The sequence below is a fragment of the Camelus dromedarius genome, chromosome 26 (assembly GCF_036321535.1).
Source record: "Camelus dromedarius isolate mCamDro1 chromosome 26, mCamDro1.pat, whole genome shotgun sequence".
NCBI lineage: Eukaryota > Metazoa > Chordata > Mammalia > Artiodactyla > Camelidae > Camelus > Camelus dromedarius.
The window spans coordinates 24,229,572-24,255,196 of record NC_087461.1 but is presented as its reverse complement, the minus strand read 5'-3'; the positions used below and the strand labels follow the sequence as shown (position 1 = coordinate 24,255,196).

Genomic DNA, 25,625 nt, shown 5'->3' with positions numbered 1-25,625 from the left:
GCTGTCCCCTCTTCTGCTCCATTGGGTGATGATGGTCCAGCTCTCACTGACCCCCCCCCTTTTCTGTGCTCTTAAAGTTATTTTTTTCTAGTGTTTCTGTACAATGTAAGTTCTTTGTAGTAGTATGCTACCGTGCGTCTCTTCCAACATTCATAGCTTGAAAGCAACCACAATGAGAATATTTACACGATGAAAGTCAGCAGACTCTACAAATCAGGTCTTCAGGTATTGATCTGTTAATTGACCAGATTTAGCAAAGGAATGGAGGAAATGTTAATAATGGAGATTAAATTTTTAAATGTGTCACATCTGTTGTCATTACCTTGTGAATAGTACCAAAAAATTGAGGAAATACTATTGCAGTATTTAAAACCTAAGTTTCAGTTTACTCAAGAAGCAGCTCACATCACGGGCCAACAATCCTAGTTAGGACTAGTTGTCTTACTCATTAGTGGGAAGAAAAACAACTGACATTCATTTTTGGGAATGACACTCAGAGAACCCATGTCACATCTATCACCACACTCCTGATTTTAAAGCGTGTAAATAATGTAAGTCTCTCTTCCTTTCAAAATTACATCTGATTTCATTTTTTGTGTCTATGGCATTGGTTAGGGCTCCAGAACAGTCTGGAATAATGGTAGTGTTCCTTGGCATTCTTGATTTGATCCTTATATTATTATTTCAATTTTATCATTGAGAATGATGGTGACTCTGGCTTCTGGTGGATACCAGTTAGAATTCTGGAATTTCGTGCGAATACTTTCCGACATACTCATAGGAAACTTCTGCAGCCTGTTCTCAGTAAAATTTCCTGTTTAAAAAAATCTTCCATTTTCTACAAATCTCTATTTTCTTTCCAAAATTTTATGACCATATAGATTCCAGAGTCCTTGCAACATTTGGCACAATCCGAGTTAAACACAACACCTCTTTATGGCTCCTCGAAAAACTTGCCTGTCCTCATTACTTCTACCTCCTCGCCTGCCATGTCTCTTCTGCTCACTCCATTCATGCTTCTGTCCTCACCCAAACCCTGCACCACTGGAACCACTCCTGCCAAAATCCCTAGAGGCTCCGTTTTGCCAAGTCCGACGGGCAACTCTCTGTCCTCATCCCAGCCATATTGTTATCGTCTCCCTTGAGTCCCTGTCTCTTGGCATCTGGCTGGACACCATGCTCTCCTGGTCTTATTCCCACCTCACTAGCCACGGCTTTTTAGTTTTCTTGACTTGCTTCTCTTCCTCACCCTGGCCTCTGAATGTGGGAGGTCCAGGCATGCCCTGGGCTCAGTCCTCAGCCCTCTTCTTCACCTACTTCAATGGCTTTGAGAACAAAATATTTGCCAGCAATTCCCACAGTTGTGTCTTTGCTGAACTCCTGTCTAGAGTATTGAGATGCTTACTCCTGTATCCCCGGGGCTCCTCCATCAGCATTTCCAGCTGAGCAAAGCCCACACCACACACTCAGGCCTCAGCCCCTTCCCCGCGTCCACTCCTTTTGTAATCATTCCTTTCTTAGTTAGTGGCACTGTTAGCTGTTTATACCACAACCTAACACTTCACAGCCCAACCCTTTTTATTTTATTTTAAATAGATGATGTGAAAACACTAAAGACTCCACATGAAAACAACTAGAGCTGATAAACGAATTCAGCAGTGTTCTTCTCTTGTTAAAATACATCCTAAATACAGGCATGGCTCATCAGCACCATCTTCGCATTTGGTCCAAACCCCACTTGCGTCTCATCTGAATGGTCTGTACTATCATTCTTCCATCTCTCATAGCAACCACAGGATGAAGGTGTATTTGAGATATAACATATAACTCTCAATATATAATGTGTATTATATATTGATATATTCATATATTATATATTTATATAATATTTTATACACTATATGTAAAATATTGGTTTATTTTAATATAAAATATTTATAATATAAAATATAAGTAAAATATAAAAATATTGATCTAATATATATTTGATACATAACATTCTCTTAGCTTCTGGGGTGCAGCATAATGATTGGCTATTTATGGATATTGCAAAATGACCGTGACACTAAGTCTAATTAAAGTCAATCACTACACATAGTTAGAATTTTTTCTTCCTGTGATGAGATCTTATAAGATCTATTCTCTTAGCAACTTAGTACACATATACGTCCTATCATTCTTTGTGCAAAAAGAGAAAAAAAAAAAAAGAAAAAAATCTTTTGCAGCATGCTGTTAAACTTAGTGGGGAAAAATTCCAGACTCTTTGGTGACTTGCTGTGTCTCCCATCTGCCCCTCCAGTCTCATCCCACATCACCCTCTGCCTAAGTCATCCTGCTTTCTCTCCACTAAGTTCCTTGTGGTCCCTGAAACATACTGAGCTTGTTCTGGCCTCCAGGTTTTACACTTGCTGGTTTCTCTGCATGGAATACTCTTCCTGTCAAGTTGTTGTGTCTCTGGCTTCTTCTCCTCAGAGAGCTTTTTTCTAACCACCTTTTCCAAATAACGACTGTCTATCACCCCTTGCTTATTTCCCCATTGCCCTCAACAGCATCTGAAATTACAGTATTGATTGATATGTTTAATATGTTTATCGCCTGAGCTTTTCTGTTGGAATATAAGCTCCATAAAAGTAGAAAACTCATTTGCTTTATGCCCTGGTATGTTTCTGGGTCCTAGGACAGTGCCTTATATACAGAGGGACTCAATAAATGTTTGTTGAATGAATGAAGGAATAAAAAAATAAATGATGCATTTGATTACAAAGTACAGATAACTTAAATAGGCTTAAGTAAATAAAATAATATATATGTTCAAGTACTTGAGAAGTCCAAAGGTAGATGTACTAAAACTTCAGGCTCCCCTGGATCCAGGGGTTCACATATCATCACTAGGTCCCCGTCTTGCCAGCTCTTGGCCAGGTATTCCTCAGTTTTAGACAGTGGCCCCTTCATGGCAGCAAGATGCTGGCTGCATCTCTGAGCTTCCCTCTTCTAGTTGACAATCACAGGAGAAAACAGAGCTTTTCTCTCCGGAGCAGAGTCACAAAGTCCTAGAATTGAGTCTCATTAGGTCTGACAGCACCATGTGCCCCTCCCTAAACCAAACCCTGTTGCCTAGAAATGTGATGCTCTGAACTGAGGGCTTGGCAAGTGCAGCCCATGGACCAAATCTCATCTGCTTTCTGTTTTTATAAATAAAGTTTTATTGGCAAACACCATACAATTCAATTTATTTTGCCTATAGCAGTTTTGGCGCAAAATGGCAGAGTTGAGGATTTGAACAGAGATCATTTGGCACGTAAAGACTAAAACATCTACTATCTGATGCCCACTATAGAAAATGTGTGCCAGTCCTTCTTCTAATTGGCCAGGACGTGACTGACCGAGCCCCAACGACTAGACTGACCAGGCTCATCTTCTGTTCTGCTCAGCTGTTGCTGTGTATCAAACCACAGCAACACTTTATGGCTTAAAACAATGATTTCTCATGATTTGTGGGTTGGTTTATTTTGTTTTTACTCTAGTTTTAGTTTTTATGTGTACCTGCTCTCATTTGTGCTTGATCAGACTTTTAAAAGCTTTGCTGTTTGGGCGCCTTTTTAAAGGGAACAGCTTTTGGTTTTATTGTTCAAAAGTACTTTTAAAAACTCTCGTGTCAGATAAAAAAGGCTGATATTAATAAGCTTTTATAATTATATGAGTTGAACATTTAGTTAATATATTTTCCAATATTCTGGGTTTTCTAATAATGAATTAAGACTATGAGTATCCCTCTGAGTATCACTTTGACTACTTCCATAGGTTTTTATATACAGGATTCCTGTTTTAATGTATCTTTAAATATCCCATAGTTCCACTTGCTTTCTACCATTCCAAACATCCTCATGGTTTCTCATTTTCTGATGTTACCATTTGCCTTTTACTTTTGGTGTTTGGGATTTATCTTTTTGTGGTACCCAGTCTCCAAGATAGCCCCCTACGATCTCCTTGTCCTAGTATTCACATCCTCGTGTGGTCCTCTCCCACATTGTGCCAAAGTTAGTCTGTGTGACTAATATAAGATGGCAGCAATAATGCCATGTGACTTCTGATGCTAGGTCATAAAAGACATGGTGGCTTCCACCTTGCCCTCTCTCACCCGGGTCACTCGTGCAGAGGGAAGCCAGGTGCCATGTTGGGAGGACACTCAGGCGGCCCCATGTAGAGGCCCACTTGGTGAGGAACTGAGGCTTCCTGCCAACAGCCATGAGCGTGAGCGTGGCAATAAATCCTCCCGGTCCAGTCAAGTCTTCAGATGACCGAAGCCCCACCAGCCCTGACATCTGGACTACAACCTCATGAGAGATCTGAGGCTGGAAACTCCCAGTTAAACTGCTCCCTAAGTCCCACCCAAACTGTGGGACTCAAAAAACATTTGTTGCTTTAAGCCCCCAGGTTCGCTACACCACAATAAATAACTAACGTAATTTTAAAATACGTTTTACCTCATAGATAGATTTTGGAAAGGAGCAAGAGAAAGTGCATGTGCTCCGTCTGTCTGGAACCATCTCTCTCCTGGAACCATCCCACTTTCTCCTGCACTTAAAATATTTCCTAGCACCGGGGTTCAAGGTATTTGGACAAAACGTTTACAGTCGTAAAGAGAAAAAGTTTGAGAGGAATAGATGTCCACAAAGGGAAAATATTAGAATTGCACAAAGTATTTTTAACTACCGTAGATGAGTATATGGTTTGTCTCCGAACAAACAAACATCCACATTTTAACATACACACTGAGGGTGATGGGAAAGAACATCTATGTGAACACGTTGCTTGGCAACCAGAGAAAAGGAAACAAAACATCAACTTCAATCAGACGCCACCGCCATCATCTCATCCTGGAGTCAATTGTTGTGGTGAACAGTTGAGTGTTCAGAGGGGGAAACCCCAGCCAAGTGTGTTCTCTTCTGTTTTACCTAGATCAAGCTTTTCTTATGTTTTGTATTTTGGACTGGAGCTTTCACTCCAACGCCTCTACTTCAGTTGTTCTAAAACTTTAAGAACTCTTTCTCCTTCATTTTTCTTTCTTCACTCCTTCCTGGTGACCTCCCCCCACCTCTTCTGTCACCCTCATTCCCTCCACCCCCCAACATACACGCAAGTTTCTCCCAGCCCAAATTCTATTCGCATATCTGAGTTCAGGTGTCTGGGGGAACCCTCTGCTTTTCCTTCGTTTCTAGATAGACTTAACAAAAGTCAGTTCCAGGGGCTTTGCCCTTATCATTCTATAAAACATGTCTACATGGGTCTCTTTTCAAATGGAAACTGTTTCTTTGAAAATGCTTGAAAAAAATTACATTCTGCAAAAGGAGATTAAAGTTGTTTGTACTGCCAAATTGTTAGCAGACTTTAGTTACCTTATTTCCTGTGTTGTTGTACTTTCACAGATGTATAAGGTCGCATAACAGAGCATCGCAGAACTGCATGTAACCTTTTCCTGTTCCTTCACAGCGATTGATTTACTCCAGCTGAAAATTTATGATGTGTGTGCTAAACAGGATTATATAATTGCATTACTCAGGAATTAGAACAACACATTTCAGAATACTGGAATTTTCACACATGGTGTTACATTAAGTAGAATTCTCACAATGCCACAGCCGTAACCTTTGCAGCCAGACAGGAATGAGTTCAAATCCTGGATGTGGGTATCAGCTGTTGGACATTTGGTGTGGTAGTTAATCTCTCTCTGCCCCAGTTTCCTCTTCTGTAAAAAGCAAATGATAATATGTACCACGCAGAGTAATTTGAGGGTTAAATGTGGTAAGAGATTATTAAATATATGCTACAATTTATGTGCTCAATAATGTTGATTTTGTATATACACATGACATACTGTGATAGTTTTCTAGCTCTAGTAATCCTAACAGGCTTATGCTACTGATATTCTAAATTATTATTTAGGTTATAAAATGTGTCCAAACTGCCAAACATAATAAAACTGTAAAGCAGTAACTTTAAAACTCCCATGCTTCAAAATTTTTTAAATGATATCCTTTCCATTTTAATTGACATCATAAATCACTTAAATGGAGTGAGGTTGGAAAAGGGTTAGGACAGTACTTAGGGAATGGATGGGAATAGAAATAGTGTGTCAAGATAAACCACTTGTAATTTATTAATGAGACACAGACACAACATTGAAGAAACTGGCATGCGTGTCTCTCAAATATTACCTCAGTTGCTTAAAACACAGTGCTAATGAAACCAAGATTTGCAGGTCACTTAATTTCTGTAAGAATAAAAACTCCCCAGTGTCTTTGAGTAGTTGGAAAGGGAACTCAAGGGAAGAGCAGTTGGAGTAACCCAAACCGGTGCCATAGCTGAATAAACAGGGAGAGTGGCCATTCGATTAGCAGTGAGTCAGTAGCTCATACTCCCTTATAGAGGGCAGAACATATAATTTTTGAATGTCTAAAGCATGGAATTAGTGTCTGTGACCTCCGTAATACCAAGAGATGAAATGTGAGAATCAACTTTGTCCTAATTTTCTCTGTAAAGATAATAATATTAAAAAAAAAAAAAAAGCAACACTACAAACTGAAAATTACTTTTTGGGGTAGCACCTTTAGCTTGTATGATCATTTTTATTGCGGGTTGATTTGCTAAAATAGGGGTGAACAAGACCAATTATTGGGGTTGAAAACAGCACTATGATATTGTGTCTGTGGTTTCTTGCCTTACAATTCCAATCACGATTTTTAGTTAAAGTTACTTAAAATTTTTCCTAAAGACCTCCCTGAATTTTACACCAGGGACTTATCCTTTATTCACTTTTGTGGGGGGGGGATAATTAGGTTTGTTTGTTTGCTTGTTTCCTTTTTAATGGAGGTACTGGGGATTGAACCCAGGACCTCATGCATGTGAAGCATGCACTCTACCACTGAGCTATACCTTCCCCCAAAGGGACTTATTCTTATAGCTCTACTTGATGGAGGCCCCTGTCCTCAGTGAAATTAGTCTGGGAAAGAGAAGACGAAAGTCCGTGGAAGGCAGGGTCCACTCAGGGAGGAGCTGGGAAGGGGGAAGGGGGTGCCTGCATGAACTCAGAAGCTGCTTCCTTCCATGCGCTCACTTATCAAATACTTGCTGAGCACCTACAGTGTGCTGTTCCTGAGCTGAACAAAATCGCTGTGACTCTGCCCTCACTGAGTTTATATTCTAGTGGAAAGATGGTCAATAAAGAAGTAAAAGAATGCACAATTTCAAACCAGCATAAGTACCAGGAAACGAATACGGTGCTGCGTGGGAGAATGACAAAGATCAACTTCAGGCAGGAAAGTCAGGGAGGACGTTTTAGAATAAGTGGCCTTCTCAGCGGAGACCCAAAGGTAAGGGAGGAGTCAGATATTTGATGAGGAGATCCCTTTGCAAAGAGAGAACTTCTGTGAAGGTGCTCAGGTAGACGAGGAAAGGGTCTGCCATATTAGTGTCAGTATATATAATATTGGTATGGGTGGGATGTAATAATCTCAGAGGAAGAGTTGCAAGTGATGAGATTGGGGAAATAGGTGGGGGTTTGATGGTGGAGTAAAAAATGTGAATTTTGTACTAGGTGTGATGGAAGCTATTGAGTTAAGTAGGAAAGTAATGATTTAATGTATATTCTTACATGATCACTGTGTTTGGTTGATGGGTAGAGAAAAGATGAAGGAGGAGATGAGTGGGAGGCAGAGAAATCAAATAAACATCAATTTCAATAGTTTGGGACAAAGATGGCGACAGCCTGAGATAGGAGGATGGCAGTGGAGAAGGAAGAATCATTAGCTCTCGATGGGCTGAATGGGGGGGTGGTGAAAGGGAGGAATCCAGAAATACCCCCACATTTCTGTTAGGGCATAAGTAGGCAGTTGGAGACGCAATTTGCTAAGATCGGGGAGGAGCAGGTGTGGGGAAGACATCAAGGGTTCAGTTGGGAAGAAGATGAAGAACCAATGGTGGCTGCTGATTCTATGGGCTCCCCTTCTGGGTCTGCATGGACGTGCCACCTTCACGTGAAGGGCCTGGACCTGGGCAGCAGTTCTGCGTCTTGTCATCCCCTGTAAGCGGACTGTCTCTCAAATCTTGTAGTCACTCTGAGCAGAGCACGTTTTCCCGCTCCCATTCCTTCACCGCCTTATTCCGACTACACCTATTCTTCGACCTCTTTGAAAGCGCCGCCTTCTAAGCCCTTGCTATTTTCGCCCCGTCATCCGTCCTCTTCTGGCCGCGCTTTGTCTCCGCGCTTGAGTCAGCAGACAGGACCACGAACCTCTTCCTCAGTAGCCCTCTCAATGTCCCATCTCCTTTTCCCTTCAGATTGTGCAATCATTCGTTCAACAAATTTTTATAGACTGCCCTACCTTATTGGGGAAGTAAAGGATAGTTTCATTGATAAAACCAAGAAGCCGCCTTTGAAAAAAATTGCAGATGTTTCCAGGGAACTTCCCCTTCCATTTAGGATAGTTCTGATTGGATCATCAAGGACAATGCTGAGATTCATGCCCTTGGAAGGAAGTGGGGAGTTGGCCTACATAAAGCTGTTCATCCAGAAAGTGATTCTTCAGGAAGCAGTTCTAAGAGAGCTTGCTGGAGCCATAAACACAGCTTTCCAGCTGTGTAGAATCCAGAACCAAACTGAATTGATCAAATCCTGCATGGGGACAAAAGTCCTCAAAACCTATCCAACTGTACCTTTTTCCTTGACATTTTTGGATCTTTTTCCTCTTCATTGTTCAGGTGTTTTCTTTCTCTCTCTCTCTCTCTAAGACTGGATGATTTCTACTGATTTGTGTTCAAATTCACAGATCCCTTCTTATGCTTCTTCATCTGCTGTGAAGCCCACCTGGGGACTTTTTGGGGAGGGTGAGGTAATTAGGTTTATTTATTTATTTAATGGAGGTGCTCGGAGTTGAACCCAGGACCTTGTGAATGCTAGGAAGGCACCCTACCACTGAGCTATACCCTTCCCCCATCCAGGACATTTTCATTTCAGATATTGTACTTGGCAACTCTAGAATTTCATTTTGGTTCTGCTTGCCCTTCTCTCCCTCCTCCTCTTTCTCCTTCTCCTTCTCTTTCTTCTCCTCCTCCTTCACTTTATAATATAGTCTCCATTTCTTCTCTGAGACTCTCCATCTGTTCACTCATTATGCCCATCTTTCCCTTTACTTTTTTGGAACTTATTTATAACATTTGCTTTACAATTCATACCTGCTAATTCCAACATCTTGCTCATTCAGAATATATTTCTACTGACTGATTTCTCTCTTGACTATGGATTACATTTCCTTGTTTCTTCCTATATATAGTAATTTTTAAAAATCATATGCAGGACATTGTAGATGATACATTGTAGACACTTTAGAATCTCTTACATTCCATGAAGAGTGTTGATTTGAGGAATAGCAAGCAGTCAGATTACTGACTGATCTACTTTAACTTGGGGATGCTTGGTTTAACATGTATAGAGGGCAGGTCTATTTTGGTTTTTCCCCTTACTCCTAGGGTGACACCCCCCAGTCCTGGGACACAGATTTTTCTTGTAAGGGAAGGCCCTTCTATAGTTTCAAAATAACTCTGAGATGTTTACCAAACTCCTCTAACCGGGTAGGTTTCAAAATTCTAAACATGTTTGCTTTGCAGTGGGGAGAGCTGGAATCTCTTCTTAACTCTTTCAGTCTCATACCTTTTTCTCTCTGCTAGACTTTATGCAGTCTGCCCAGCATACGCACAGTTTGAGTCAGCTGAGGGTTGGAGAGGAGTTTATATTCAGATTTGGGGGCTTCCTCCTCTGTAGCTCCCTCTGTTCCAGGATTTCCACCCTCAACCTCCAACCACTCAACCATCCCATACTCCACCTTCTACCCCTCTGTCCAGTAAGATGGTGGCTTTCTTCCAGGCTCCTTGCCACTCCACACTGCATGAAGCTTTCACCCAATTTCTCCCTAGTGCTTTCAAATCATTTAAACAATTATTTCAGGGTTCATAATTGCTATATCAAAAGTAAGGCTGGTACGATAGAAGCTACTCCACTCTTACACTAAACTAACATGAAAAATCTTCAGGTAGCATTCTTATTGGTTTTGGCAGGTGTGTTTGGTAGATTCAACATAGTATTGGGAAGCTGTTCACAGCAACTTGCTTCATTGTCTCATGTATCCTCACATCACCTCAAAGTGGGGAGAAAAGAGGAATCGTTACTCTTTCTGTTGTACAAAAGTAAAAACCCATAATAAAGAGAAGGGGAGAAAAATGCTTATGATCAGGCTGTTTTAGCCAGTGAGCTGGGAGTAGACCCTAAACCTTCAGGTTTATTTTATTATCATCGGACAAGGTTCAAATCTGTAAAGGTATGAAAGCTAAAAAGATTTCTAGAAAAGTGCATATCCTCAGTTACAGCAAAACGTCACTCTTTCAGACTCTACATTTTGACAATTGAAAGTACAAATGTGACTCAATTTTGCATAACCTATAAAAGGAAGTTTCTCAACTGAAAAATGCTTAGAAAGAGTAAAAGAATACAGCAAAGTAGTTGGCTTTAAAAGTGGTGTGCAAAAATCAGTACTTTCCTAATCTCAAAACAAACAAAAAACAAAAAACAAAACAAAAGAAAGAAAGAAAGAAAGAAAGAAAGAAAGAAAGAAAGAAAGAAAGAAAGAAAGAAAGAAAGAAAGAAATGGAAGTATCCAGTAGGAGAGATATAACACCCACTCAGTCACAACAACAGACCAAAAACACTTAACTCTTAGGAATAAACTTAATGGGGAAGCACTCAGGGAATATCGAATATTTTTATGCTTCAGAGTATGCAATATTTTGAAATATTTATACTATCTAAATTAATCAAAGAACCAAAAAACATTCCAATCAATTAGAAGAGAGGGAGCAGGCAAGAAGACTTGATAGATTAGGCTCCAGATTATTAAGAGGTTCAAGGAGTCACCAGGGCCATTTTGGAGAAGAACATAAATGATGAGCAGTATCTTTTTATAATACACTTTAATATACAGTATAATGAATATACAATGTGTTACAACATACTACAGTGATTAAAACAATGTGGCAACATGAAAGATAATACTGGTTAAAACTGTGGTAATTAGAATAGATATAGTAATGGAAAGGAATAAAGAGGCCAGAATATATAAAAATTTAGTATATAATAAAAGTATTTCAAATCAGTGCCACATTGTATTTAGACAAATGGAAAGCCATTAAACAGAACTGGATTTATACTTTATTCTTTATACCAAAATAAATTCCAGCTCTATAGAAAATGTAAATGCTTGAAATAGAACTACAAGGTATTACAAGAAAATATGCGTCAGTATATTTATGAATATGGAAGTCTTCCAGTGGAGGAGAAAAGCATACAAACCTTGCTTCTGTTAGGTAGAAAACTAGGATCAGAAATATGAGTTTCTCTATTTGGAATGGAAATCAGCTTGTAATCAAAAAGTACTTGCTAGTTAAGGAAAAGTCTCACAGTGGAAGCTTTTTCCTTTCTCTTTTCTCAGAAATGACTCTGAGCACATTCTTGACACTCAGAGAGAAAAAGCTAAGAACCCTACCAGGGCTGTTATAAATGTATAAACCTCATCCTTGTTGTGTTAAAATTCTGCCCTACTGAAAAAAAAAAAAAAAAGAACACTAGGATTAATGTTCAATTTCAAGGGACTCACACTTTTAAAACTATAAAACAGAACTTAAAGAACAATTATTCTGTACTTTTGAAGATGTGAATCCGAACACCGAAACTGTTTATTGCACGTAGGTAAAAATTTGTTCTAATCAGATTCAATTTCACTTATTTTAATCCTTCATTTAAAAATTCAAAAGTAAATACAACAGAGCTGGGATTTATTATCAACCAGGCGTCAAGACTCTATTATATTAATGAGGCACTGGAAGTTGAAGTTAAATAAGAAAAGCATTCATGGTTCTGGGGACAGAACAACAGTGTGCATGAGGACAAGCACTTCTTTGCTGATTGAATGGAGACCAAGACCACATCAAATTCAACAACTGAAAGATACAAAAGCATTTTCTTGTTCACCAGGTCAGGGGACGGAGAGAACCCCAAGTCAAATGCCACTTCTTTCCACTTATCTTGTAAGGAGTTTTTATCCAAGCTATTTTTGGCCCATGGAACTCTTCCAATCATCCCTGTTCTGTGTAATACAATCAGTGCATGCAGGCCAACATCGTGTCAGACAGAGCACAATGGCCGGAGTGTGCTGAGCTTTAAGGCTCCGATTTGGGAATCAAAATTTCACTTGGGTCTTGACTTGGAAAACCATGTTCTAAACACGTCCCTAAATGGTCTGAGCGTGATTCACCCCCATTGGTAAAAATAGAAACCTTCCCGGAACATTGGGGGATGAATTAAACAGCTTCTGTCAAATAAATAATGAAATAAACAAATTAGAACTTCCATGAATCTGTAAATCTGAGTCTTCAAAAATCATTAACCATAAAGCACAAGTTTTCATTTCTCTCTTTATTCCGCTCCTCCTATTATCCTGTGTACTGAGGAAGTTCTTTACCAAGTTACTCTGCTGTTCTGCCAGTTTTTCTTATTATAGTCAAGCAAGAAGAAAGACAAATACTTTTTCCCCCTAGCTATAAATATTTTTCATTCTTCTGCTGATGACAGTCAAATGAATATGAAATAAGCTAGGTAAAATGTGGAACATTTCTATTTTTCATCTCTCTTTCCAAGGCAGTTTCTCCCAGTTAAAACCTTTTTTTTTTTTTTTTTGGAACTTTTTGGCAAGTTGAAATCAAAACTGGAGTGGCCCTAAGACTCTGCCTGGCTCCTAGTTTGGGCTCTGCTGGATGAGAAACTATTTTTACCACCGGCTCAGGGCCATCTGGTTTCTCTGCGAAGGTTCACGATGGTATTTTTCAATGCAGCTGGTCACATGTGTGCTTTTCCCAAGTCAGAGCTGTTGACCTGGAGAGGAATGTGTGCAGGCTCTCTAGGCATCTCCGACCTCCTCATACCCTTCTGCGTTAGCTGATACACTGGGTTCCTCATGGCCAAGTGTTGGGCGGAGTGGCCACCGGCACTTCAGGTCCTTTTTGGCACTTCAGCTCCATTTTGCATGTTAGTATTGAAGCTCTGGAGGTGCAGCCTGTGAACTTCCCAAGCCCTCTGGTGCATTGTCTGGCGTCTACCTTGATGGTGGGACAGGGCACCTCATGGTACTTTTTCTGCTTCTCCATTGGAAGCAGTGCGCCAGGTGAACATTAGGAACTGAGTGCCTTGTCACAGTAAAAAAAAAATGCTGTAGGTGGGCAATCCAAAAAAATGCCTTGCAAGGCAGACTTACAAGAAAGTAGAAATCTTACCATCCTCCACCAGCTGCGGGCAGGGCTTTCCCACCTCTGGGGGAACATGTGTGCCTGGGAGCTGGGATGGCGGTCACCCAGCACACCAGGAGAACCCTTCTAATGATCTGGACAACTTTGTGGTCTTTTTCTTTTAAAAAACTGCAGCAGAAGTGTTGCCTGTCACCATTTGGAGAAGAGTAAGTTTCTTTACCTTATCAACACCTTTCAATTCAACTAAAACGTATAGGGTGCCAGGAGGACCTGCCCCAGCCTTGTTCCCCTGACTTCTCACATTCGCAGATGAGAGTAGGGGAGAAAAGAAGCTGCATTCATTTATAGCAGCCCCTCTCTGCAAGATGAACAATGTTCTTTTTATTCTGCACATTGATTCAGGTCCTAAGGTCTTTTGGTGACAGTACTTATGGGCAGTGCAGAAAAATCCCAATCATTAATACAGGATTATATGAATAAAAATGAGATTTTCACAGACCCAAGAACATTTCTCTGCATTATCGCATCCCCCAAAGTCTTTGGCGTTCAGCCCCCAGAAGGACTGCTCCCATGCAGAACCTGCCTCGGAGACATGGAGGAACCTGGTCCTCTCCAGTTAATTTCATTGCTACAGAGTGGCTTTTCCCTTTAAGGATTTTCTTAACACTTTACAAACTATTCCTCATCCGCTAGATACATTCACTTGCTAATACTTCTACTACTTAATCAGTTACTCCTTTCAATGACCTGCCACTGTTACGACTCTGACCCTGAGGTCAGCCCTAATCTAAACCAGGGACTGCATGTTGGTTAAGAACTTAGGTGGCAGCCAGATCTCAGCTCCATCACTTAGGAGCTTAGTGGACTCACTTAGCCTCTCTGTGCCTCACTTTCCTCATCTGTAAAAAGGAATAGTAATGGTGATACCTATTTCATAGGGCTATGATGAGGATTACATTAATCCTGGGGTCTACAAGCCAGTGGATGGAGTTCTGGATGCCTGTGAACTTGAATGGGGAAACGAGTTACATCTAGGCTCATTAGTTTTTCAAATTTATGTTAACATTAAACAGGTCACTGGGTCTTATTATTTAATGTGTTAGAAGAAAATAGAAAATTGATCGCTATGTAATTTTGTATTGTTTTGGTGACTGTCTCAGTATTTTTTGTTTCTCTTGTGTCCCATCCCTAATAGGCTTGCCAGAGGGAACAGTGGCCAAAAAAAAAAAAAAAAAAAAAGTAAAGAATCCTTGAGTTAAAACAGGTGCCAAGTACTTACAATCATTCCTGGCACATAATAATCATAACATATGTGTTCACTATTATTATTATTATTATTATTATTATTATTATTATTATTATTATTATTATCTCATTTAATTCTTACATAACCTAGGAGGTAAATATGGCTACCAACATCCCACTGGAATGTATGCCAATGAGGGCAGGGATGGTTTTTCTGTTTTGTTCATTGTATATCCCTGGAGCCTAAAATGTGCATGGCACATAGACATTCAATAAATATCTCTTTAATGAGTGTCCAGATCCCAGTTTTGCAAATGAGGACACCAGGGCAGGGAGAGATGAAATAACATGTCCCCAGACAACCAGCACCTATGTCATCAGGCCTCACCGATGTGGCTCCAGGGCTGAGGCTGGACTTCCTCACCTGTTGCCTCCTGGTCATTTCATCATTCTTATAGCAGCATTCCTTCCCCAGCTTAGGACTTGTATTTGGGGAAAACAATGTCTAGTTTTGGCCAGGACTTTTTTTTTTTTTTAATTCAAATATAGTTGATTTAAAATGTTGTGTTAGTTTCTGGTGTACAGCATAATTCTTCAGTTTTATATATACATATATATATGTATAAAACTATATACATATATATATTCTTTTTCATATTCTTTTCCATTATAGGCTATTACATTTGAATATAGTTCTATGTACTATATAGTAGGACCTTTTTGTTTATCTACTTTATATATAGTAGTTTGTATCTGCAAACCCCAAACTTCTAATTTATCCCTCCCCTCCTTTGCCCTCTGGTAACCATAAGTTTGTTTTCTATGTCTGTGAATCTGTTTCTGTTTGGTAATCTGTTTCTGTTTGGTAAATAAATTCATTTGTGTCCTTTTTTAGATTCCACATATAAGTGATAGCATGATATTTGTCTTTCTCTGTCTGACTTACTTTACTTAGTACTATCATCTCTAGGTCCATCCACATTACTACAAATGGCATTACTTCATTCTTTTTTATGTCTGAGTAATATTCCATTGTGTATATATATACCATTACTTTTTTACCCAATCATCTGTCAATGGACATTTAGCTGCTTCTATGTCTTGTTTATTGGAAGTAGAGTTGCTATGAACATTGGGGTGCATGTGTCTTTTTAAACTAGAGCTTTCTCTGGATATATGCCCAGGAGTGGGATTGCTGGGTCATATTGGCCAGGACTTCTTAATGGAGAGATATAAAGGCTGGAGGAGACTTTCAGATAATATGCAGAATTAGATAACCCAAATTTCACCTGGTTTTATCAACAAAATGCCAAAAATAAAGTCACATTAACATCTGAGTATTCATAGCTTTTCCCATTTTACGTCTGGTAAAGGGTATTTTGTCTTTCTCAGTTTAGTTCCCAGGCTTTTACAGTACAGGGTTTGGGTTTAAAGAAAATGGAGAAGTGACAGCAGGGATGTACTCCAGCAGGGATGGAGTCTTACCCATGGAAGAGGACAATGAGTAGGAATTGGAGGAAAGAGACAGTGGCAAGGAGAGATGAGATCCACTATCACGGGGTGTCAGGGAGAGCTGAGTGGGACAGAGAGAGGTTTGGGGACTGGCCACCATGTGTGTGGAGAATGGGTGTTAAGAGACGGGATTTTTCAAAGTTTTCTTGTGCAAAACTTCTTGACTTCCTCTCTCTCTCTACTCCTGAGTGATAAGAATTTCTTTTAAACAAATAGTTAAAGTGTTAACTTCTAAGCCTCTGAACTAACGGTTAGCTTAATACCACTTCTTTAGGGATTACAAGACCTTTCCAATCTTACATATCTTATAATATCTCATCTGCTCAGTCACCACAAGGTCTCCACTGGCCCCTTCTCTCCTATCCCGTTTCCCCTTGCCAAGGTCGGTGCTGCTGTGCTCTCCCGAGTCCTGGAGTGCAGGGATCCTGACACAAGGCAGAAGACTGGTTCTTTCCCTGGCTCTGTGATTCATTTTGTCACGTGGCCCAGAAGTGGCACAAAATGCATCCAGTGTTTCTCTAAATTTCTCAGAAAAGCAGGGTTGTTTTTTTTTTTTTAATCCTCTATGAGTATCTGCACAGCTAAACACACATATGTCGACAAACACAAGTGGTGGCCAGCAGTTTAAATAAATTCTTTAAAATCAGTTCTACAAAGAAAAGCTCATCTGGAGGGTTTAGAGTGACAGTTAAGGTTTTCGACTTCGACATGAGATGGACAGGTTTAATTCCCAGCTCTGTCAATTATTAATCCTATAAATTTGGGCAATTAACATAATCACACTAGCCTCAGTTTTCTTATCTGTAAAATAGAGATAATAATGTTCATCCTGTGGTGTTTATTGTGAGGACTGAATGACAGAATCTAGGTAAGATTCTTAACAGGTGACCACTATTACTGTTATTTAACGTGGGACAATTAGATGCATAGAGCAATAACATGAAAAGATCTTTCTCATTTGGCATCTATTTTTAATTAACCAGGAAAAGGTTAATTACAGATACCAAAAAGCCTGCCCCAAAGATATATCCTGGTCTCTCTCTTTCGCAGCCTAGAAAACTGCTACCTATTTGAAATGTCAGCTTTTCTTTCTGGTTTCTACCAGCATCATTAAGGTTTTAAACCTTCCAGATCCAAGTTTGGGCTAGGCTTCCTGGTTCAGAGTGTTTCAAAATGGATGCTGGGCCCTGAGGGGGCCCCGGGGCAGGGTCTTCCTCCTCGGGTCTTAGCTCAGGGACCCATCTGTGCAAAGGAAAGGGGATGGTTACAGGGAGGAAGATGAACCACATGTGTGTCCATTCCCAGGGCTTTCCTTTGCAACAAAGCACCGTAACACACACACACACACACACACACAAATACATCAGAAACTGAACATGTGAAATTAGATGATTTGAAATAGAAATTAAATAATTATTTTAAATTAGTGGGAAAAAATACTCTATATCAGCAATTGTGAAACAGAGATTCGGCACCCACCCTGAATAATTGAGAGCACATCAGGCAAAATGAGTGTGAAAAGATTATGCAAAAACTTCAACGCGACCAGCTCCCACTCTCCGTGAGTAACTGGGAACTTCCATAGTTTAATTTTTTTCAAGGAGGCTTATTGGAAGGGTCCCCTTTCTCACTAGTATTGTGAAAAATAGAATAAGAAATAATACCAATGATTTTAGGAAGCGTGGCTGTAGCTCAGTGGTAGAGTGCATGTAGATACATGAGGTCCTGGATTCAAACCTCAGCTCTTCCATTAAAAGTAAATAAATAAATCTAATGATCCCCCCCCCCAAATATAAATAAATTTTTTAAAAAAGAAATAATTTCAATGATTTTACTTTGAAATAGTCTTTTTTCCCCTACCAGATTAATTTTCTTAAAATACTATTTTCCTTACCAGCTAAAACGCTTTAGCAAATCCTATTGGCTTTAGGATCTGATCCAAATATCTCAGCCTGGCAATCTAGGTCATTCTACTGTTGTCCAACCCTTCCCTGCAGAAATCTTTCATTCCGGCTGGGATCCTCATTTTTCTCCAAGTAAATATAGCTTATTGCTTCCTCAAACATTTAAACCATATGGTACTCCAAAAAGAAGACCCTCCTCCAAGGTATTTCTCTCCCTCAGTTCATTTCTTTTCCTTCAGTTTGTGTTGACCTCTCACACTTCTCTACTCCAGTGACACTAAGTGACTCCTTTACTTAGCGATGTCCCACATGTGACTGGACGATGTAAACAAAGGACCTTCAACAGAGAGAGCAATGTCCCCTCCTGAGGCAATGAAGGGCACTCAGAGATGAATTTGGATGGAGAAAATGTGTTTTTTTGTGAATGGCATTTTCAATTTTCAATATTCAAATCCCTCCTCTGGATTAATGTCCTTCATTAACTGCACGGTAGCCACATGTCACTCAGGATTCAGCTACCTTAAGATGCACACCTTCAATCTGAGGAAATAAATAAAGCAAGCAAATCTTTTTTCAAGGAAGAAAAATGGATTTCTACAGCTTCATCATGTTCCATGTAGAAATTGGCTCTTTTGTTAACAAATAGAAGTCATAACCTGCCTCTTGCCACACAATTTGTGAAGAGAAAACACACATTGTCTCTGGATGGTGTTTATTTGGATTTGGCTTCACAGAAGCATGACAGGTAAAAAACTGTTGTGTGTCCCCACACACAGAGATGGAGGACTTGTCTGATGAGCCGTGTGATATTTTTAAGTAGGGAAGGAGGACCCGGCATTGAAGGAGCCCTGGTGGTCTGTGAGGTCCTGGGAACAGTGCTTTGATGTGTTTTCTCGCTTCATGGTTGTCACACTTCTGCACCGCAAGTGCTACTGTCCCCATTGTTATGGTTAAAGGTGCTGCAATTATAGGATCAGCCAAAGAATAAAGTCCTTATTCTTTATTTCAGTCCAAGGTAAACAAAATAATGATTACCCATGACAGCTGGAATGCCCACTCTGTTGGGGGAATTATATATAGGGAGGCTTTGAAAGTGAGCTCAAGCTTGCCAAGGCTCTAGAAAGAAGACACTTGCTCATAACAGAAAAAGGCACCCAGAGTGATAGCATATGGTTGTGCAGCTTGGGTAGGACACAGGTGATCATGGTCACATTGTAGGTGTCACACATTTGTAATTTTATTACGACAAACTCCTGGCAGGTGTCAGTGAAGTGTCTTGTTCTACCCAAAGCTGCATACTATGGCAAATTTCCAGCAAATGGAAATGAAGCATCTTGAGGAAGGGTGTCTTTTTCTAATTTCTGCCAAGGCACCAACCGCATGGACCAACAGAGGCGCAGGGAAGGCAGCCCTTTGGTCGCTGACTATCCCATGCATCTCTTAGCCGGTCTCCACTGCACTGCTCTCTCTGCCTCTGCACAGTTTCCATCACCATGAGCCCCTGTCAACTTTCCTTTAATATAGTTTTTAAGAAAGTAAAAGAAATTGTATTTAAAAGTCAGGAGAGTTGGCATGAGTACCTGGGGGCTAAGCCAATGTGTTTTCAGAAATTGGTTTTTATAAATATTAATTTCATAAAATCTTATAATCAACACAGGAGCTTTTCTTGCATGTGTAAATGGCAAATGCAAATGATAAGGATGTTGCTCCTATGTTTTGGAACATCTGAGCTTGAAGTTTCAGGATATTGATTTCATCAGCTAAGCCTCTTCTCTTATAGCATCACACTCAATATTTCCAGAAAGAGGCCTGTCTGGCTCAGTTTCCACTTTTATGAACATGGTCGCCTAGACACAGGCATGGGGACAGCAGCCATGATCCTGCCCCCAAACCCTGGGCAGAGCGAACAGATCCAGGCTTTGACTCTGTCCCCAGCCCATGCAATGGGCTTTTTTCTTTGGGGGTTTTGAAATGTGGGACCGAGAGACACAGTGCCTGAAGGGTGACAGAACTCAGTCACACTGAAGGCAGTGTCTTAGTCGAAAGATGCTGACTTGACTTTTTCTTCTCAACTTTGGGTCCACATCTTCCACTGAGCTCTTGAGCGACTTCTGTATCCTTCATACACACATATACACACATGCACATACAGATGTATAATCTCTTAAAAATAAACTTTTTTTCTTCCATGTAGTGGTGTGTATCTGTTAATCCCATACTCCCAATTTATCCCTCCCCCTTCCCTTCCCCTTTGATAACCATATATTTGCTTTCTATGTCTGTAAATCTGTTTCTGTTTTGTAAAGAAGTTCATTTGTATCATTTTTTAGATTCCACACGTAAGTGATAGCATATAATGTCTGTCTTTCTCTGTCTGACTTACTTCACTGAGTATGATCTTTTCTAAGTCTATCCACATTGATGCAAATGGTATTATTTCATTCTTTTTTATGGCTGAGTAGTATTCCATTGATCGTGTGTGCGTGCGTGTGTGTGTGTGTGTGTGTACCGCATCTTCTTTATCTAGTCATCTGTCAGTGGACACTTAGGTTGCTTCCATGTCTTGGCTATTGTAAATAGTGCTGCTATGAACATTGGGGTGCATGTATCTTTTCAAGTTCAATAGAGTTTTCTCCAGAGATATGCCCAGGACTGGGATGGCTGGATCATATGGTAACTCTAGTATTTTAAGGAATCTCTATAGTGTTTTTCATAGTAGCTACACCAAATTACATTCCCGCTAACAGTGTAGGAGGGTTCCCTTTTGCATCTTTTGTAGTTAGTTTTCATCTTTTCCAGATATATTCTCAGGAAAAAATAAACTTTATTTTAAAAATAATTTTGCCTTAAAATTTTTTTTCTTCCAATTTATTGAGATACAATTGACTTAGAGCACTGTATCCTTTTTCGGGGGATATTAGGCTTTATTTATTTATTTTTAAATTTTTTATTGAAATGTAGTTGATTTACAATGTTAGTTTCAGGTATACAGCAAAGTGATTCAGTTATACATATATGTACATATATATTTTTTCTTTTAAGATTCTTTTCCATTATATGTTATTATAAGATATTGAATATAGTTTCCTGTGCTATACAGTAGGACCTTGCTGTTTATCTATTTTATATACAGTAACGTGTATCTCTTAATTAATTAATCAATTATTTTAAATAGAGGTACTGGGGATTGAACTCTGGACCTTGTGCTTGCTAGGCACATGCTCTATCACTGAGCTCTACCCTCCCTACCAAACTTCATTTTTTTAAGTTTTAGCTTTATAGAAAAAGTGCAAAGATAAGTACAGAGAGTTCTCATATACCCTGCTCTTAATCTTCCCTACTGTGAACACAGTACATTTATTACACTTAATGAACCACAATTGATACGTTGTGATTCACCAAAGTCCACACTTTATTCAGATTTCCTTACTTTTTACATAGTGTCCTTTTTCTCTTCCAGGGTCCCACCTAAGCTGCCATATCACACTTACTTGTTATGTCTCCTCAGCCTCCTCTTGGCTGAGACTTGTCTTGTTTTTGATGACCTTAACAGTTTTGAGGAGTACTGGTCAACTATTTTGGAGAATGCTCCTCTGTTAGGCTGTGTCTGATGTTTTCCTCATGATGAGACTGGGGTTCTGGGAAGGAAGACCACACACACTGTCAACATGACTCTCATCACTGTTGATGTTGGCCTTGGTCATCTGGCTGAGGTAACGTTCGTTGGGTCTCTTCACTCCCTCCCCTTTCCTCACTGTCATCTTTGGGAGGAAGTCACAGCGCACAGCCCACTTAAGAAGTGGGGAGTTATGCTTTGCCTCCTTGAGGGTGGAGCTTCGGCATAAATGACTTGGGATTCTGCTGCATAGGAGATTTGTCTCTTCTCCCTATGTCGTGTATTTTAAATTTACATTTTCTTGACACAGTTCCCGTAGCTTTCCACTGACACCAACCAAAAGCCCTTACAAACCATCCAGTTCAGGAGATGCGAATGCAAATAACTGCAGAGGCCAGATGGGTAGCAGAGAGGATGGTGAGCTAAGCGGGCTGGATGTGGCACGTCGCTGATTGCAAAGCTATGGCAGCTGGAAAGGGGGCACCACTCTCCGCTCCTGGTGATTGCTGCCACATGGAAATGGGTCAGCCTTGGCACAGCTTACTTTTTAAAAAAAAAACAGAAAATGGTAAACTGATCTCTCATGTGAAATCTCCTGGTTTTGAAATGTTGGCAACAAATTCAAATTTCTGCAAACTTTGTGCTTACCCCAAATCACTTCTCGGGTAGATTAGTAACTACACATAGTATTAGTAAGGAAACAGCCTCAGAAAGGTAAACAAGATGTCCAAGTTCACACCATGCGTTTAGTCTCTAAACTGGGACTGACACTTAGGGCTCTAATATTGCTGTATATAACTCTCCTTTGGAGATTCTTCAACAGTTTGTTAAATTTCTCAGAATCATCTGGACTTTGTGCTAGATTTACAGCCTTTAGTGAAATACATAGAAGTTGGATCTCTGCAATACCACTCTTTCATCAAGCCTGCTCCAATGCAGTGGTGCCATTAATCCTATTTATGTACCATTTGCCATATTTTCCTCTGTGCCTTGCTAGATTCCATCTGTTACACCAGAGATGAACAAGGGCTCGGCCAAATGCCATATTGGCAATAATGTATGAATGCCAACGCACAACTCAGAATTCTGTGATTGTCAAAGGCCGTGAATTTTGCCTTAAACATGTTTGTATTCTTTTTCCCTCATCCATTACCCACCAAAATACCTGGCACATAGTAGGTGCTCAGTAAATGTTTGTTGAATGAATGACAGTCTTGAATGACTTAAGTAAGATGAAGTATCAATTCATACTAATATTGATGGCGCACAGGACAAATCTAATAGTGTGGAAATGAAAGTTTTTGGCATGTTTATAGGAACTAGCCATTCTAAACAGCACAGACGCTCTTAGCTTAAAGACGTTATTATTCAGTTGTTTACAGAGGATAATTAGAATCTTAAAATATGAGTATCATCAATCACTCTTCTCCGCAGGGACTTGAAACATTTTAGTCAATTCTTCAGCTATGTCATGTATATCTTGCGGTCTTTATTATTTTTTAGTGTGTCCCTATATATTCATTTGGTTACATGATTTCTTTTTTTAATCTTAGAATTTAAAGTCACATATCAGAGACTTATCTATTAAGTTCCTTTGTTGCCTGCTCATTTACTAGGGAGAGAGAATGTTTGGATGAAGGTATAATCATGGGAAAAAGATGTGAGTTAAGAAAATAGGCAATGAAGAAAGAGCCCTGTCTCCTAAAGCATCATCTTTGCTGGCAGTACGCCAGCGTCCCGGAACACCCTCTGTGTGTGCACAGCCTCGTGTGGTTTCTTCTGCTGCCACTTTCATGGTTTTTTATTTATGGCATTTCTTTACATGTTTCTCCATCCTCTACAGACTAGAAGGAGTTACTCAGTTTTCAAGTGGTTGGATGAGGAAGCTTCTGCTTTCCAGGTCAGCACTAATTAAGGAATGATGGTGGATTGCGGTTTCTGGGGGACCACAAGTAGAGCAAGAGTGATTCTGCTTGTGCCTTTCCCTCGTGAGTTCAACCAAGTGCATCCAAAGATGACTGAGGTTAATTACATGTGAGTTCTGAGTAACTCATTTCACTCTCGGTGTATTTTTTCTCAGCTTTGCTATCAATGCCTTTTTCCTCAATGTAAAATGCTTATTCCAACTGTAACTATTACAAAGTGAAGGTGTTCTTTGTTCCTGGGGGCCATTCTTGTGCAATGACAGTGGCCAAACAGCGATGACTCATTTTGGGTACTGTGATCATTATTCTCCCTTTATAATTATGGTAGAAAGACTTTTCTGTCTTTTTAAAAAATGCTAAATGAAATTAAAAATTTATTATCTTATCCTAACTTCAAATGCCACAGATATGAAGAGTGTTTTAAAACTACTCCAAACTCCTTCAAATTAACGGCTTTCCAGACTTGGGCAAGTGGGAGAAAGGAGGCGTATTTGGTTTAGTGTGAGAAACTTATAATGTGTGTGTGTGTGTGTGTATCTGTGACAATTAGGGAGGCACCTATTATGGGTGCATCTGAGATCACACCAGGCTGAGCCTCCTCAGGGGAGCACACCAGCATTTAAGTAATTATCAATCTCTTTGACGTGTCTCATCATCCCAGAGGTCCCTGACTGTCCTCCTGTGACACAAACGGTAACACACCATGCTGAAGCCCACAGCCAGGTGTGCAGAGAGCTGTGCATGGGGTCATTGGTAATCAAGGTTCAGATACCCACATATGATGCTATCATTCCTTACCCCTCTTCCTAAGAGTTATCAGATGGCTCTCAGTTTACACCTACAAGTCGGCGAGGAGAAAGTCAGTCGCCAAGTGCATCAGAAACCAATCTCAGAGAGTTGCCAAATAGGCTTAAATAAATAGAACATATCGCAGTCACTGCTACGATTTTAGATGGATGCTTCTTGCTCACAATTGGTGGATTAAACTCTCCCATCTTAGAATGAGTTTCAAATTATTTCATTTAGCAAATGTTCCCTGGGCGCTGACTATGTGCCAGACTTGGTGGTGCCACCGGGGAAACTCTGGTGTATAAGTCAAAGTCCCCCTCATCATGGGGACAGTTTCTTTCATTTATAAGCAACATCAGGCTGGTGTTCTTAGCTCAGAGAAGACGTAGTCCCCCAAACTTGTACTCAGAATCTTGACCAAGGGCCTGTCGGATTAGTGAGGGATGAAGCCGAGTTTCTTAACCTCCTCCCAAACATGCATGCAAGTGCTCTTCCCCCACTGACAGGAGCACTGCTGCAATGAGTCAAGTGTGCATATTTGGGGAGAGAATAGTGGGAAGAATCTAACCGGTAACTCAGGGCTTCTTTTTTTTTTTTTTTTTTTAAACTGAAGTATAGTTAATTTACAGTGTTGTGTCAGCTTCTGGTGTACAGCATAGTGATGCAGTTATATATATATATATATATATTCCTTTTCATATTCTTTTCATTACAGGTTATTAGAAGACATTGGATATAGTTCCCTGGCATACACAGTAGGACCTTGCTGTTTATCTATTTTGGATATAGTAGTTTGTATCTGCTAATCCCAACTCCTCCCCCTCTTTCCCCTTGGTAACCATAAATTTGTTTTCTATGTCTGTGAGTCTGTTTCTGTTTTGTAAAGAAGTTCATTTGTATCATTTTTTAGATTCCACATATAAGTTATATCATATGATATTTGTCTTTCTCTGTCTGACTGACTTCATTTAGTATAATCATCTCTAGGTCCATCCTTGTTGCTACAAATGGCATTCCATTATTTTTTATGGCCAAGTAACATTTCCCTGTGTGTGTGTGTGTGTGTGTGTGTGTGTGTGTGTGTGTGTGTGTGTGTGTGTGTGTGTCTGGGGTGACTTGACTCTGACTCATGGACATCGCAGCCTAGAAAGCTGTTTTCTGGAGAATAGAGCACAGGTAGGTTTGAAGACAGCGAAAACTTCGGCTGAGTTCCTCATGGCTTTATAGTTTCTGGCTCCGGACCTTTCTGAAGACTGGCTTACTTTTTGCTTATATCTGGATTCTATG

The 25,625-nt window shown here is 40.0% G+C and overlaps 1 non-coding gene across 1 annotated transcript; it reads right to left on the bottom strand.

The window, feature by feature from the left end:
- Nucleotides 1–6,865: 6,865 nt before the first annotated feature.
- On the bottom strand, nt 6,866–6,938 carry TRNAV-CAC (transfer RNA valine (anticodon CAC)). The gene has a single exon. It is a non-coding gene; the product is annotated as a tRNA-Val (tRNA).
- Between the last annotated feature and the right edge of the window lie 18,687 nt (nt 6,939–25,625).